The sequence below is a fragment of the Sinocyclocheilus anshuiensis genome, unplaced genomic scaffold, assembly GCF_001515605.1.
Source record: "Sinocyclocheilus anshuiensis isolate Anshui unplaced genomic scaffold, SAMN03320099.WGS_v1.1 scaffold447, whole genome shotgun sequence".
NCBI classification, from domain to species: domain Eukaryota; kingdom Metazoa; phylum Chordata; class Actinopteri; order Cypriniformes; family Cyprinidae; genus Sinocyclocheilus; species Sinocyclocheilus anshuiensis.
The window spans coordinates 4,894,480-4,909,949 of NW_015552615.1; the positions used below are offsets into that span (position 1 = coordinate 4,894,480).

The following is a 15,470-nucleotide window of genomic DNA, read 5'->3' on the forward strand; positions in this document are numbered from 1 at the left end:
ACTTCAAGCAGAGTAAAAGCATCAAAAAATTTTTTAACACAAAACAGAACAAAAAATTTCAACAAAAAACTGGTTAGGTTTAACAAGTTAGGCTACTATGACAAAAATAATAGTGAGGGTTATCTTAGCAAGATTCACTTAAAATAATAACATTTTTAGGAGCATCTTGTGCTTTTTCATCAAGAAGATGATTCATCACGGTGATGATTACAGACAATACGTAATACACAAAAAGCCTGCATAGTCTTCTGTTGTGTGTGTGTCAGAGCAATGACAAAGACTTTTATAGCAGTGTTCCTTGATTTATGGTGGCATTATTTAATTCAGTCGCATGGCAGCATGAACCTGTTGGACATCTTCATCCATTAGCCTTTCACATTGTATTCACATCTACCTTATCACCGTAAGAAAGCCGAGCTCTGAAAGGAACAGCCTGCGGTTTTCATTACTGTATTGTGGCCAGGCTCAGAGATAAGGTGAGGGAAACAGTTCAATGTGTGACCAACCGTTTTTCATTTCCTGACAGCAACAAACCCGAAGCATATTAGCATACTAGCATTAGAATGTATCAAGCATTACATCTAACTCTTTGGAATTGGAGGCAGAACATTATGTTGCTTTGCACAGCAGCAAAATTCCCAACCTATTTTGGATGGTTTTTTTCCTCCAGAACTGCATCTGCAAACAACAGGGGAAACTGACGGATCAAATAAACAAAAGACTGCAGCAAATTTAGCATTCTCCTGCCGTGAACAGTTTGTGTGCCATGGGTTCATTTTTAGCATAATTAGTATCTCTCTTGTATTTTGCAGCACTGTTGTTCAAAGAAACATCTGCACATTTGTCATTTTAAGCAACTAATTCATCAGCAATTATCACATTTTAGAAAAGGAAGCTTGATTTGAACTTACAGGACATTATATAAAGATGTGCATCTATTCTTGGTTTATTCACCAAGAATACACTGCGTCCGCTGTTATGCCCAAAAATGATTGCAATTTGAGAACAAAAAAGAAAATGTCTTAGAGGAATACCTGTAGTTTAGCCAAAACTAAATTTAATTTGTACTCTCCTAAACCTGTATTACTTTCTTAGAAGTGCCCCAAGTTAACTTTAAAAAGTCAGCTGCAATAGTACTGAATTCGTTCAACCTGATAATATATTATATCATATATATAAAGATAATAAATATCTTTGCTCAGAAGAAAGAAAATTAGTGAGTAAAGGTTGGCAGTTTACATCTTGGTCGAACTACTAAACGAAACTAATTTTTTTTTTTTTTTTTGGCTGAACAAATAAAATTAAATAAAATGAGAAACTGGTCAAATAAAATTCAAACATAAAAAAATTGACAAAATAAAAATAATAAAATAAAACAAAAAAGCAAAAAATAGCATAAATAAAATAGCATAAAATAAAATAAAAAAGACAGAAACTGGTAAAACAAAAATAATAAAGTATAAAGGATAAAAAGGATAAAACAAAAATAATGAAATGAAACAAAAAAGCATAAAATAGCATAAAAAATAAAATAAAATGAGACAGAAACTGGTAAAATACAAATAATACAAATATAAAGGATAAAAATGGACAAAAAAATAACAAAATGAAAAGAAAAGAAAAGACATGAATTGACATGATTCTTCATCCACTGCTGAAGAAAGGCCTTTCTCAAGGCTAGCTTATGACAGCCTTGAAGTTCAGGTGGTACCACGAGGGGTTCATCGAGACCCCCATTACACCACAGGCACTGCTGGCCCTCTGGATGAGTATGCTGAATATGTTTCTACAGGACAGGAATGCCCTGAGCCCCTCTCATTAGCTTGAAAGCAGATACTCCATCCTTGCAGGGAAACAAACCTTTAATTCTCAGTTAGGCTGTGTTCAGCTGAGCTGAATGTTAACCAGTGATGTGGTGAAGGAGAGCTAGTCCAGATGATGCTGGAGGTTTGAAGAGGTTTGGAGGTGAGCTCCGAGCTCACCTCTTGTCTTTCTCAAGTTAGAAAAAGATCAATGACCTTTAATGATCAGATTCTTCTTTCAAGACACTGCGCTGTTGTACTTGGATATGAGATCAATGAACTTTGACATTCTTCTCAAAAGTTTGGGTGAAGATTAGACGGCGCAAAGCTGGAAAGGGCAACTCACGAATAAAGCGGGCAAAACCAGCCTTCAGCCACGGTTTCTGCATGTTCCTGTCAAGCTTTCTGTGATGTCATACTTCCTTTTTGTTTTACATCAGAGGGTGCGAAAACAACGAATCTGCCAAACGAAGCTGTTAATCAGTTGGCAACGTTCCTCGCGGGCTTCCGCCAAGCGCGGGAAAAATACAGCACGATGCAAGCAGCCCTAGCATCTGTTCTCTAATCCAGAAGTGCTTTTTCTGTTTCTCTGGCTTTTATTTATTAGCTGTCATTTTAGCTTATCTGTCTGCGAGAAGAACGTGACATTTCTAATTACAAAAAGGCAATTGATTAGCACAAAAACACGCCAGATGCCTGGGCAGGGGGTCAGAGAACGGAGAGTGCCACCGCACCACAATCTGTAGTCAGACGCCACAAAGACGAGAGGCTTTTATCTCTTGACACGACAGGTAGGCGAACATCAGCGCGAGTCTTCAGCCGGAGCTGTGAAAGAGCCCAGGCCCGGCAGGGGAGACACAGGCGAGATGGCTTGATCTGCGGATGTCTCCGCTTTGGGGAAACAAAGCCGTTTCAATTCGACGGCGGAGAACACGAGCGAGACAGGCTCTCAAATGGATCAAACCTACAGGGAGGTGAGCGTCATCTCAACAAAAGCAAACTCTGTCATCCAACAACTCCATTTTTACATCACAGGAAATGCTTTAGCCAGTCTACCGTGAGAATGCTGGGAAGTCTTGAAACTTGAAAGGCCCTTAAAAGCTTGAGTCAAAAGCTACAGTTATCAAAGTAAAGTCACACACTTGTGTGTAGTACTCACTTATGAATCATAATTCTAAATGTCACTACCCAGGGTGTCCCTGTAATAGAGCCCGTCTGCAGTTTGCTAGCATAGATATTGCTGCCGTTTTATAGTACCAGCGTTTACCGTGTTATGATATCATTACTTTGTGAGCACATTTACTCCAAAACCATTTGCATTTCTTTCTTCAAAGATATTTTGAAGAATGTTGGTAATGGTAACCAAACAACATTTGACTTTGTATGGCCAAAGAAATTTAAAAAGATAGACATTTTTCAAAATATCTTATATATGATGACAATGTTCATTTTTGGGTGAACTATTCCTTTAATGTATTTACTGAATATGACATTTTAATCTGTAATTGATCTAAAAATCAATTCCAACAACAAAAGTAAAATCAATTTGTAAAAACATCTGGTCTGTCCGGTGCATTTTAATATGCACTTCCAGTACATTCTGCTACATTATCCAAATTAATTGCCAAACACAACACTTACATTATTTATTTGTCACTTAAAAATATACTGCAGGGTTTCTGCAGGATTTTTAAGCTCAAATTTAAGACTTTTTAAGACCTTTTTGAAGACCTGCACAAATAAATCATATGAGCAGGGTAGGGCAATGTCTATAGTACCATATTAAACTGTAAAAAGCATAATTTATAGTTCAGATACAAGTTTTCATACTTTTTTATACTTTCATACTTTAAGTTTTATAAAATGATAAACTTTACATTGTTATAGCTGCTTCTGTGTACAACAGTGAGCGCAAGCTAGATTAAATTGATTATTATGTTTTAAATATGGTTATTTTTCTTACAAAAACGCATTGATTCGCTACAGGAGGCCTTTGTTCAGCCCCCGCAGCCGTGTGAGGCACTTTTTATTATGGATGGATGCACTTTGTTTCACTTCTTTTGGACTGATGAACTGCAACACCCGCTGACTGCCATTAAACAGCTTGGAAGATCAAAGACAATTTTTAATATAACTCTTGACTGGATTCGTCTAAAAGAAGAAAGTCATATACACCTAGGATGCCTTGAGGGTGAGTAATTCATGGGCTAATTTTCATTTTTGGGTGAACTAACCCTTTAAGTACATTATGGAAGTGTACTTTTTTAACCTGGGATAGTAAAACAAATCAAATACTTGAAAGTTTGGGGTCAGTATTAAAAAAATTAATTAAAGTTGTTGTTGTTTTTTTATGAAACTACCATTTTCTCAGTAAGAATATTTTAAATTTGTTCAAAAGTGACAGTAAAGAAATGTACACTGTTACAAAAGGTTTATGTTTCGATTAAAAAGATCTAAATATCTAAACCTCAAAGAATCCTGAAAAACAACCATAAATAAATGAAGCAGAACAATTGTTTTCAACATTGACAATAGTAAATGTTTCTTGGTCTCTAAATCAGCATATAAGAATGATTTCTGAAGGATCACGTAACATTGGAAAAATTCAGCTTTGCCATCACAGGAATAAATTCCATTTTAAAATATATAAAAAAAATTAAAAAAAAATCCAGCCTTGATAAGCATAAAAAAAAATCTTACCAACCCCAAACTTCTGAATGGTATGAACACTGCAATATAAATAGCACTTAAATCTACTATTTGAATCACATGGTAAACCACCATAACACAAACCCCTACTATATTGCATCTTCATCTCTTCAAGGCTTTTGGCTTTGCTACTAAATTGATTTTTTCCTGCCAACAAAAACAAAACAGGGTTTGAGCAACAAAATTGTAGAAAACATTTGGAAACTGTTTGGAGTGTATATATAAACACAGAGAGGAACCCTATAGCCAAGTACAGGTGGACTTTCAAGCCAGTGCTTAGCTCAGTAAACAAAAGCCGTTGAATGGGCATTTGTATGTTTCTAAGGAATAGAAAATGAACAAATGCAAGAAAAAACTGGTGCTGTGTGCATTCAGAGAGTAATTCCTGTGGGAAAAGAAGACAGAGCCGGCCGAATCAAACCTTGCTTAGGAGTCATTATTTTTAGACTTGTTTACCGGGTGGCCTCTCCAGTGCTCTTCTTCTACAGTGCAGGAAGAAAAACAAGAAAGTGGCTCGGAGAAATTAACACATCATTATACAATCTGATGACACATCATTAAGATCAAATCAAGTCCCTAGACAATGCTAAAATATAAGATAAACAACGGAGGAAATAAAACCAAATAAAATTATGTTGCTGTGCAAATCCACACTATCCAAATGACTTCTCAGTAGATTACTGTATTTTTAGATGAGGTGATCAACAGTATATGATGCAGAATCATCCCAGTTCTGAACACGCTTTATATGGATTCTGGCAATGCCTGCTAAAATGCCCAAAAATACCAGAATTCACAGGGTAATCGCTAGTGCTAATGAAACAAGTTAAATTAAGGGTCTGCACTGTTAAATGTAATTTTGATGTTTTAGTACACTTACACACCAGATTTGAACATCTAAAGTATGTGTAATACTCATTCTATTAAACAAAAAAAATGTATGCTAAGTGAAAACAAATCTAAAATGTGCAGTTGACTGTCTCAGTATACTTTCCACTTTGTACAAAACATATTTATCATCATTATAGAAAAAAAAAATCCCTGATACTGGGATGGTAAAATATTATACTATGTAATGTATTTATGACCTAGCCCTACAAACCCCCATAGAGTATGAGAGTATTATTATTTTATTGGAGGTGTGGGTTAGCTGATTCAATATTTGTTGTGGCATGCAAATCAAATGCAGCTCACTACTAAGTGCTGAGAATATTTGTTTATTTAGTGAACACTGCTCTATTACATATTCCCTAAATAATTCATAAGACATGACAGTATTACAGTTTAAATGGACATAATATATTTATCATGACACGTTGCTGTTTGCAGTTTCAAATGTATAAGCCAAGAACATGTTCCCGTCTACGCAAACGAGAGTCTGCAAAGATGAGTGGTAGAAAGTACAGCGTCTACTGACAGACAACAGAGAGCATTTGTTCATTACATCATGCTTTCACACATCTCTCCTCACAGCCATTCATTCAACAAACTATAGATCTTAGACACAAAAGATGCCATGTTAAACAAGGCTGTGAGGTATAAATGTACTGTATAGCTGAATATGTTCAAGCAGAAACATTGAAAATACTGTACATTTTTCTAAAAGATCTCCTAAAAGAACATAGAAAAGACTGTACATTCACCTCTAACAGCCACATTTGCATTTCTACCGAATTAAATATTTTATCTACAAGGGCTGGATGACATAATAAAATTAATATAATGATATTCAACACAATGATATTGTATATTAATATAAAATTAAACAACTTTGTAAATATTGCAACGATTTTATTGCATTTATTTGGCTATTAAGTTTCCAAAGACTTGTCATTGGATTAGCTTCATGATTCTTCCTTGCTCAACAGCAAAAACGGTGCTAGAGTTGGAAAAATGAATGAATTCATTTCTGAAAATCTCATTCATCGCTAAATGATAAAGAGAGTCTACCTTCCTAAGTAAATAAATAAATACAAAAATAAATAAATAAATAAATTCTACCTCTCCAGCACTTTAGATAAATAACAAATATCGATTTGAAATATTAAAGAAAATATTTATATATCAAGATAAGCATCTTGAAATATGAATAAACCAAATATATTGCAAAGGCTGGAAAATACTGAGATCAGTTTAGCTTTACTGCTCAGCTCTAGTATCTATTGTAAGTGGTACTGTAACTCGCATATCAAACTGTTTTCTAAAGCAGTTACATTCAAAATCAGCAGTAAGTCAATAAAAGAGTCACTCAATGGCACAAAATTGACCGACTTAGCCTCTCTTTCTGTCACCTTTATCATTATCTCTGCGTCAGCTGTCATGAACGCACGCAGACCCATATTCCAGCACTCAGAGATGTCATAACCAAAAATATTAATATTTCAAAGCTCACTGACATACTGGTTATTAAATCAAATAACAACCTTCACAAACACACACGCCATATAATTTGAGTTTAAAGAGACCTCACTCAAAATTCACCCCTGTATCACTCAAAATAAAACCCCTACCACAGATGTGGGAGGACAAAATGTCGACTTCGGTGAAAATTAACCATGAATGAATATCACCATTCTGTTTGCACACACTATCTGCTTTGACTTATTACCTTATTGAATGAAGAATTCACTGGTTAAGTAGAATTGTGGATGGTTTGTGAACAAACAAAAAAATGCTGTTTTTAAATTACCACTGTCTTTGACTGCATGAACGGTTCAGCAGTCATGTATACCCTGTCTTTGACTGGATGAATGGTTCAGCAGTCATGTATAACCACTAAGGTCAAATTGAAATGTAGACAAAAATAATCAGCCCCCTGAGAACACAGTCAAGCCCTTGAGAACTAGTCGTGCTTTCCTGGTCTAATCAGATCACCTGATCTTCCCACTTGGTGTCTTTCTGTCCTCACAAACTCCCACTCGTTCTTTGACAAATTCATCCCTCCATCCTCTTCTTTCTTTCCTCTATTTGCACGATTCTGTCACACGGTTACATCAGCCAACCCAAAGGGCCAGAAACGCAGGCAGAAAGGGAAAAAAGAGAGCATCAGACAGACAGCTAGACAGGCCCTGTGAAAATGGGAGGAGCCAGTCTATTAGACACACCTCCAAAATCATACATTCCGTCCACTCATCAGCTCTCCGTAGACCGTAAGTTAATGAGTTCATCTTGATGGATCCCGAGCCTTCATCTGGCTCATTCTCCGTCCAGCACGACAGCCCAAAGTAATTTCCATCAGCTCTACCAAAAGTGCAACAACCCAACAAAATGCTTTTAAGCTCTCTGAAAATTGCCAATGCCATCAAAATGAAATTCTACAGAAACGGCATAATTAATTCCAAGGACGTACAGTAGGTTCTGTTTTAAGATCGGTGGGCACATTTTAAAATCCACTAAACCAATGCAAAAATGCTTTCACTTACACAATGAAATTACCTGTTAAAGCAGATCAATTCCTGTTGTTTAGAGTATGCTGTCAACTGCCTTTTATACACTGTGTTTTTATATATATATATACACATATATAAATAGCTTAAAGATAATAAGAATATTTTCATTACAACACAGCAAACAATCAACCCCTCTTGAACACCATTTCCTTGTTCTTCCAAGCAAATTTTTTTTTTATCTTGCTTTAACTTGGGACTGCTGAGCTTCTAGGTATACAGTAGATCAAAAGGTTTATGCGCACTATAAAATAAATACTGAAGTCCTCTGAGGACATTTTACTACAGTTGATAACTGCTGCAAAAAAGCAATGCAGTGATATATGAATGCAATCTTGGTTTACTGAAAAAATGTTAATATTAGGGATAAATAATAAGCCCAAAACCTCCTGCACTCCAAGCAGTTACCAAAAGATCAGACAAACTACTCTATCAAAGCTTTTAATCATTAATTGTGCATAATCTAAGCAATATTCATAAGCTAAGCCATTTCATAATGTCACAAAACAGTATGTCTGTAAAATATCCACAACAAAAAATGACACCCATGTATGTACTGCACTATATTGGCCATTCCGGAAAACCATTTCAGTCGACCACTGTCACTTCACAATATTCTGATGATGTCCAAGAATTTGCTGTTCAAACATGGTCAGAAAGAGTGTTGACCTTCAGAGATGATAAAGTATCATTTACAAAAAATCTACGTTAAACTTGGTCTTTTTTTAAACTCTGCAAACAGTCTTCGACAAATAAACTCACCTAATTATTGCATAATTCACAACAGACATCTGCAACATCACACTGCAGGTACCGGACAGCTCATCTCATCATCCTCCAAACAAGCACCAAAAAAAATAAAAAATCACTCTAAACACCATTTAGACCAGGGGTGCCCAAACTCGGTCCTGGAGGGCCGGTGTCCTGCAGAGTTTAGCTCCAACTTGCCTCAACACACCTGCCTTTAAGTTTCTAGTATGCCTAGTAAGAGCTTGATTCTGGTTCAGGTGTGTTTAATTGGGGTTGGAGCTAAACTCTTCAGGACACCGGCCCTCCAGGACCAAGTTTGGACACCCCTGATTTAGACAATATTAGCATCTGAAAAAGCACTCCTCTGCCATGAGAACGTAACACCTAAAATGACTCTAAAAATGACAAGAACAACTTCACAGCTTAAATAATACATTTATAAAATGTGTTTGTCACATTTTTGCACTTAAACCCTCCAAAAATTGGTCTCATTTACTTCCATGGTAAGCAGCTCCTAATTCAAGTTTTGCTCACATTTTTTTATATTATTATTTTTTTAATATTTTGCATTATTATTTCATTATTTGTTATTAAAATTATTTAAATATTTATTTTTGTAAAAAAAAAACTGTTTATATGTTTGAGTAAAGATTTACAATTCACAGTGTCTAGCTATAAGTTCATTCACTGACATCAACATTTTTCTTCACGTATATGAAGAAAAAAGTATGTAGTTCCCATCAGGAACTGATTGAATCATGATGGCTTCTATAACATATTTTGAAGACAGGTTATCTCAATTTATATTATTACAAAGGCAAACATCATCTTTGGAATAATATGTGATGAATTGTTAATAAGACAAGAAACCAATAAAGACCCTAAATAGGATCAAGTTTGATTTTGCATTGACATGTATAATAGAAACATTTTTTCCCTAAAATATAGTCACAGGGTAAAGAAAATATCACTTTAAATTATAAAACGAAACCCTCAGCCAAAATCAAGTAATATTAAAATAACATCACTTTCCATATGTTATGTATGATACAACATAATTCGTTTTATTTATCAGGACAAACAATAATGCAGTACATTACTTTTTAAAGGTAACTTTCCACAATGCCATTCACATATGTCTATAGATGTGTTCCAGCATCTGTTTGGGTTTGAGCGGCTGCGGGTGGCTGTGAGATTCTTAATGTGTCTCGTGTAGTCGCATCTCCTCACTGCTTGCTCTCATTCTCTCTCTTTCATTATTTATTTCTCCTCCCAGCTTCACTTGGCAGTTATTTTGTCAGGCTGTGTGGGAGACAAAATAATTGCCTCTATATTTTCCGAATTGATTTTCTCGTGCAAGTTTAATACAGTTCTCACTGCAGAGTCTGCTGACAGCCATTGTGCACTAGCCCTCGTTTTATGCCATTTACATACTTGCAGGTATTTACCAAGGCTTACGCAAGTCTAAGTCTCATTATAGTGGCCTGATTGGAAAAGAACCAAGCGGCAAGACAGATCATTTTGCTCTTGTGTTTATTTATTGTCATTTAGGAAATAATTGTGGCAGCGTTGTGAATGAACTACATTATACTTGTTTACAGATACAGATGTTATAATACAGCTCTTAATACAAAACCTTAGATGAAACATCATAAATAAAGTTTGGCAGATGCTAGTGTAAACAGTAATCTATATTACTTGCAATTCACATTTATTCTAGCTCATTCCATATGAATGGTGCAAATTATAAAGCCGCGTTTCCTCCGAAATTACCCGGAACAATTGTACCAGGAACTTTTTTCCCAGGAACTTTTTTCCCCCCAGACCTGTTGCTGTCTGCGTTTCCATCGCGGTCTAAAGTACAGAGAAGAATAGGCAAATAGTCTGGTGACGTAGGTCTACACGCGTTTCAATACCAAGTACACAAATTTCGGACTTGCATCCTCGGTAGTTCGGACTTCGCGAGTTCGACTCAGGAGTGTGAACTCCCGCGGACGGGACAACGCAAGTCCGGTAATTCTGCAAACAGCAGCGTACTTGATAACATCACCTTGGCTACTGCAATTTTCCTCACACTTTTTTTTTTTTCTTATTTACAATAAGACGAAATATATCAAACACCACTGCCCCTTTTCGTTTTCATTTAAACATATTAATAGCTGCAGAAATGTTCAGGGAACGTACATGGCCTACACTACAATGAAACGAAATATTCAAACATTGCCTGTTTTCATTTTAATTGTAACACATTAATAGATTAATAGAATAAAGACCAAAGAATACCTATTAAGATTTACCCAAAACAAATTATATCTTATGTTTATCGACTACAGAGACATCAGAGCCAGCGGCAAATGTCAGAAGGACTAGCCGAGTTGAGGCTGCTCTCATCGGGATACATGAGCACTGAGCGCTGGCTGATCGTGTGGAGCTCCCGTCTCCGAAATCGGCGAAGCACATTTTCAAATAGAATGTAGGTACATACAACAGTCACTTCAAGGATGTAATCGTGTGGTTTATGATCACATGATCCCTGATGGCTCATTTTGAAATGGGGGGTCATTATTAACAGTACTCACCCACTTTTTTAAAGTCATCTTCTTAACAGAGATGCTAATAATGAACATAAACCAAACCAATCAGCTACGAGATGAGTCACAATAATTCAACCTTTGATTTGAAGCTTAAAAAGAAGAATGAAAACCACTAGAAAAGACAAAGGTACTAAACTATTTTCTGAATTAACTATAATCCCATGAAGCAAGGTGAATGATGGATTCGAATCAAAAACGATTACAATATAAAGCTACTAATTATAGTCATTGGCTATAATTTACAGTCTATTTTAAATGTTGAACAAAGAGCCAAAATGATTTATTCATAATGTTTAATGTAAGAACTAAATGAGAAATGAATCCGTTTTCAAATGATTCATTAAACGAGTTTGAAATGATTCACAGAAATTAATCAAACTAACAACTCAACAAATTTTTGCTTCTTAAGTTTGAGGAAATTAACTAAATATCTCTGTGAAAATGCTGCCAAACGATGACAAGAAAGAAATGCAAAACAGTCTACAAACACTCTTTAAGAAACGTAACCAAATAAAAAGTGCATTAAGATCACTACACTATTCATGATGTTGCATAATTTTACTTTGCCATCAAAATCATCACGACTAGAGGTCGACCGATGTATCAGTTTTGCCGATTAATCGGCACCGATAGTTGATTGCTGGAACTATCGGTTATCAACAAAAATCCATGCCGATATTTTTTGTGTATTGTGCATTTTCAGCAAAACGTTTGTCTTTCTGTGGCTCTAATAAAGTCTGTGTGCTTCATTTATAGAGCTATAATATGGGTCGCGCTTTCTCTTTCCGTTTGCTCAGTTTTTTAAACACCGAACTTCAAACTTGTGGTCCAACCTAGCTATCGGTATCGGCAAAATCCACTATCGGTCGACCTCTAATCACGACTACATGATAAATATTTGATACAGGCTCAGCCCAGTTGCAAATGCAGGGATCAACGCTAAGGATTTTTTCAACCGGGCCAGTGGTTCAAATTTTTACTTGCCCTGCCAATTGTATGTAGTTGCCCGTTCAGGCGGCTCACGCGGCTGTCTGTGTGCGTGCTGTTCACACAGAACTAGGGCTGCACGATTAATCGAATGCGATTGTCATGCGCATTTTGTTAGGCAGCGATAGGCATTTTCTGGGTTTCTTCTGCGAGGCGTATTTGGAGTTTCAGCGCGAGAGCGCCCTCTGGCCTTTGGATGGAGATTTACTGCTGATCACAGAACCGTGCTTCACTGAAAGATACGCATGACAATCACAGCTTCTGTCGAATCGTGATCTCGATTCCATTTCGATTTATCGTGCAGCCCTACACAGAACAGCGCGCGAGTACTGAATGTAGTTGTCTTTCGCACCCAAATGCTTTTTAATCGCTTGAATTTTTTAATTAACAAGTGTTAAAAACACATGCAAATGATAAGTCGTGACGACGCTGCAGTGGCCCGATCGGGCAAGTGACAAATCCGTCTACTGTCCCGAACGTCTTTCACGCTGGCCTTGGGCCATCGGGCAGTCCTTATTGTCGAGCCCTGAAATGTATTCATATATTGGTATTATATCAGCAATAGGCCACCATGTGCTCTAGATACTGGTATCCGCAATTGAAAACCATATCAGTCCATCACTACAAGACAGCAACTAAAGCTGGATTTCCACTTTGAATTTTTCTGTTTTATCACCCTGCTGAATGTTGATTAAACCAAAGAATCTGAGAGAAACCTCAGCCCCACACCGATGGCGGCTGAATATAGGCCCTGGCCCTGGAGAACCAGAAACCAGGACAGCCGGAGAAAAAGCTGGCTGAGAGAAGAGGGAAAATGAGAGGGAGAAAAAAAAAGGCACAAATGAAAAAGAACAGCGGCCTTTTTATCCACTTGCCTGCCCACTCTCGTCCCTGCTCTTCCCACTTCATCCCTCCATCTCACAGGGGCGGCGCTCCCTGGGACCCGAGAGAATGAAGGTAAAAAAGGAGGGTGAAGAAAAAAAGCCTGGGAAATTGTCTGTTGAACATCACACCTGTGTTGAGAACCGGCTCTGTCCTGTCAGGGGAAGGCAAAGGCCGCTTACGGAGGAGAAAGAACAAGGTAGGAGAATGCATTAGAGAGGACTCATGCTCTCTCGCTGCCATTAATGAGGGGCCAAAACGACATGTCCATCCACACGCACTCTTGCCTTCATCGACACACACACACAAGCATCCACTCTTCTATTGTCTGAATTGCTAGCCTGCAATACAAGGCCATAAATAATGGAGAATAGTGCTTTTAAATTAATTCACAGATGTGGGTGTGTGTAGATGCATATGCGGGAGCTAGTGCTGGCCATTTCCAGATTTGTATTTTTCAAATGTTCACCAGAAGATTCATTCTTGTTATCTTATATTGCAAACTAGGGCTGCACGATTAATCGAAATGGAATCGAGATCGCGATTCGACAGAAGCTGCGATTGTCATGCGTATCTTTCAGTGAAGCACGGTTGATTTATCCGAGTTCTTATTATAATTATTATCATTTTCATTCTAATAAAGTATATAATAATGCAATGCTTATCGACATAGCCTTTATCACTACTACTTCGAATACTATGAAATATGTTGTGTGCCTTATTCTTTGTAAGAAGCCACATCATCTCACAGAAGGATTTATTTCAAACACTCGACTGACGTTATGAAGTGAGTTTGGAGTAAAAATATGTTATTAAATGTGGTATTTTCACATGCTTTCAGATGGAGCAGCATTTACTTCACAGAGCTGTAGTTCACTGAGAAGCTATGCAAACAGCTGTCATTATCGCGAACGATTTCTTCGATTTCATAATCGCGCAATAAAATCGTCTGCGTTTTTTTGCGTAACTTGTCAGTGAACTACGGCTATATGTAGTAAATGCTGCTCCATCCGAAAGCACGTGATGATGATTTCCTGTTGATTACAGAACCGGCTTTACTAACAAAATGCGCATAACAATCGCATTTGATTAATCGTGCAGCCCTATTGCAAACTATAAGCTGAACTACATTTAAGATAATTCATAGGCCGGTACTTAAAATATATATAACAAAAAGTAACCACTGGTTGTTAGAAAAGAAAAAGCATCTCTAAAAGTAAGCTACACCAGTAAACCTGTATTGCCAGCTGGTGTGTTAATGAGGAGAGAAAGTGAGGAGTGGTTAACAAACAAGCCAGATGCAAGGTGAACACACTGTCAAAGACAAATCATCTTATTCACATGATACTGTTTCTCAAAATACCATTCAAAACAACAGCGGTATCACTGCACAGTGATCGTCTTAAATTGTAATACCATGTTTTGCTATGTACTATGGTAAATAATGATTACCATTTATAGGCCTTATGTTCTCTAATATTTATATGGTACTCTAAGTCGAAGGCACTATAAGAACCACAGTACATGTCTGAAAGACATGGTAATGCCATCATACATTAGGTATTTCGCGTACTGTTTTGATACTTTTTGGATTTACCTTTCGAGAGTGGTGCGTGCAGGTGTTGAACCTTCTTCATCGTTGGTAAACAATAATACGTATTTCCAGGTTTAGTTTCCATGAATTGTAGTTATCTTCTTAATCCTGCGCTGTTTTTGCTCCATGAGTTCAAAACATTTCTCATTTATGTTTTATGGAATGACAAATTGCCTCAAACGACTTTTGGCGCGTCAGAGCTCGAATCCGAACTGAATCATGAACCGATTCCCGTTTGGTCGAGTCATTGAAAAGAACAGGCTCAAAATAATTATTCGGTTACGAATTATAAATCTCTCATACTGACTCTAAGCAGCTGACGCTAAACAGCAAACAACGCTACAATATCATGGTAAATGATTTCGTGTACTGTTTACTTTACGTTTTCCTTGATACTCTTTTGGTTGGAAATATCGGGTATAACATATAATAAGATATGTTATAAGATGTTATTATATTATATAAGATAACGTATATAGCCTAAGTAAATATTCACTTCGCTTGTTTAATCAGTTGCGCGTTGTTTTATGGAATGAGAAACCGGAAAAATTCAGTGCGTGAGCGAACTATCCGAAAGATTCAAACTTAATCCAGAACCGATTCAGACAATGTTACTATGTCATCAGTTCAAACGAGTGAACCGAATCGAAAAATTATTCATTTGATTCAGCATCGCTCCGATTCTAAACTGCAAAATATCGGCAGG

At 36.8% G+C, this 15,470-nt stretch overlaps 1 protein-coding gene across 4 annotated transcripts in view; it reads right to left on the bottom strand.

The window, feature by feature from the left end:
* The window catches only part of LOC107666167 (protein FAM19A2-like), a 71,022-nt gene extending 55,847 nt beyond the window's left edge, over positions 1 to 15,175 (bottom strand). For all 4 annotated transcript variants that reach the window (XM_016457344.1, XM_016457343.1, XM_016457345.1 and 1 more), the window contains exon 1: positions 14,768 to 15,175. The gene's annotated coding sequence lies outside the window, so the exon portion shown is untranslated. The remainder of the gene's footprint in view (positions 1 to 14,767) is intronic.
* Positions 15,176 to 15,470: the final 295 nt, after the last annotated feature.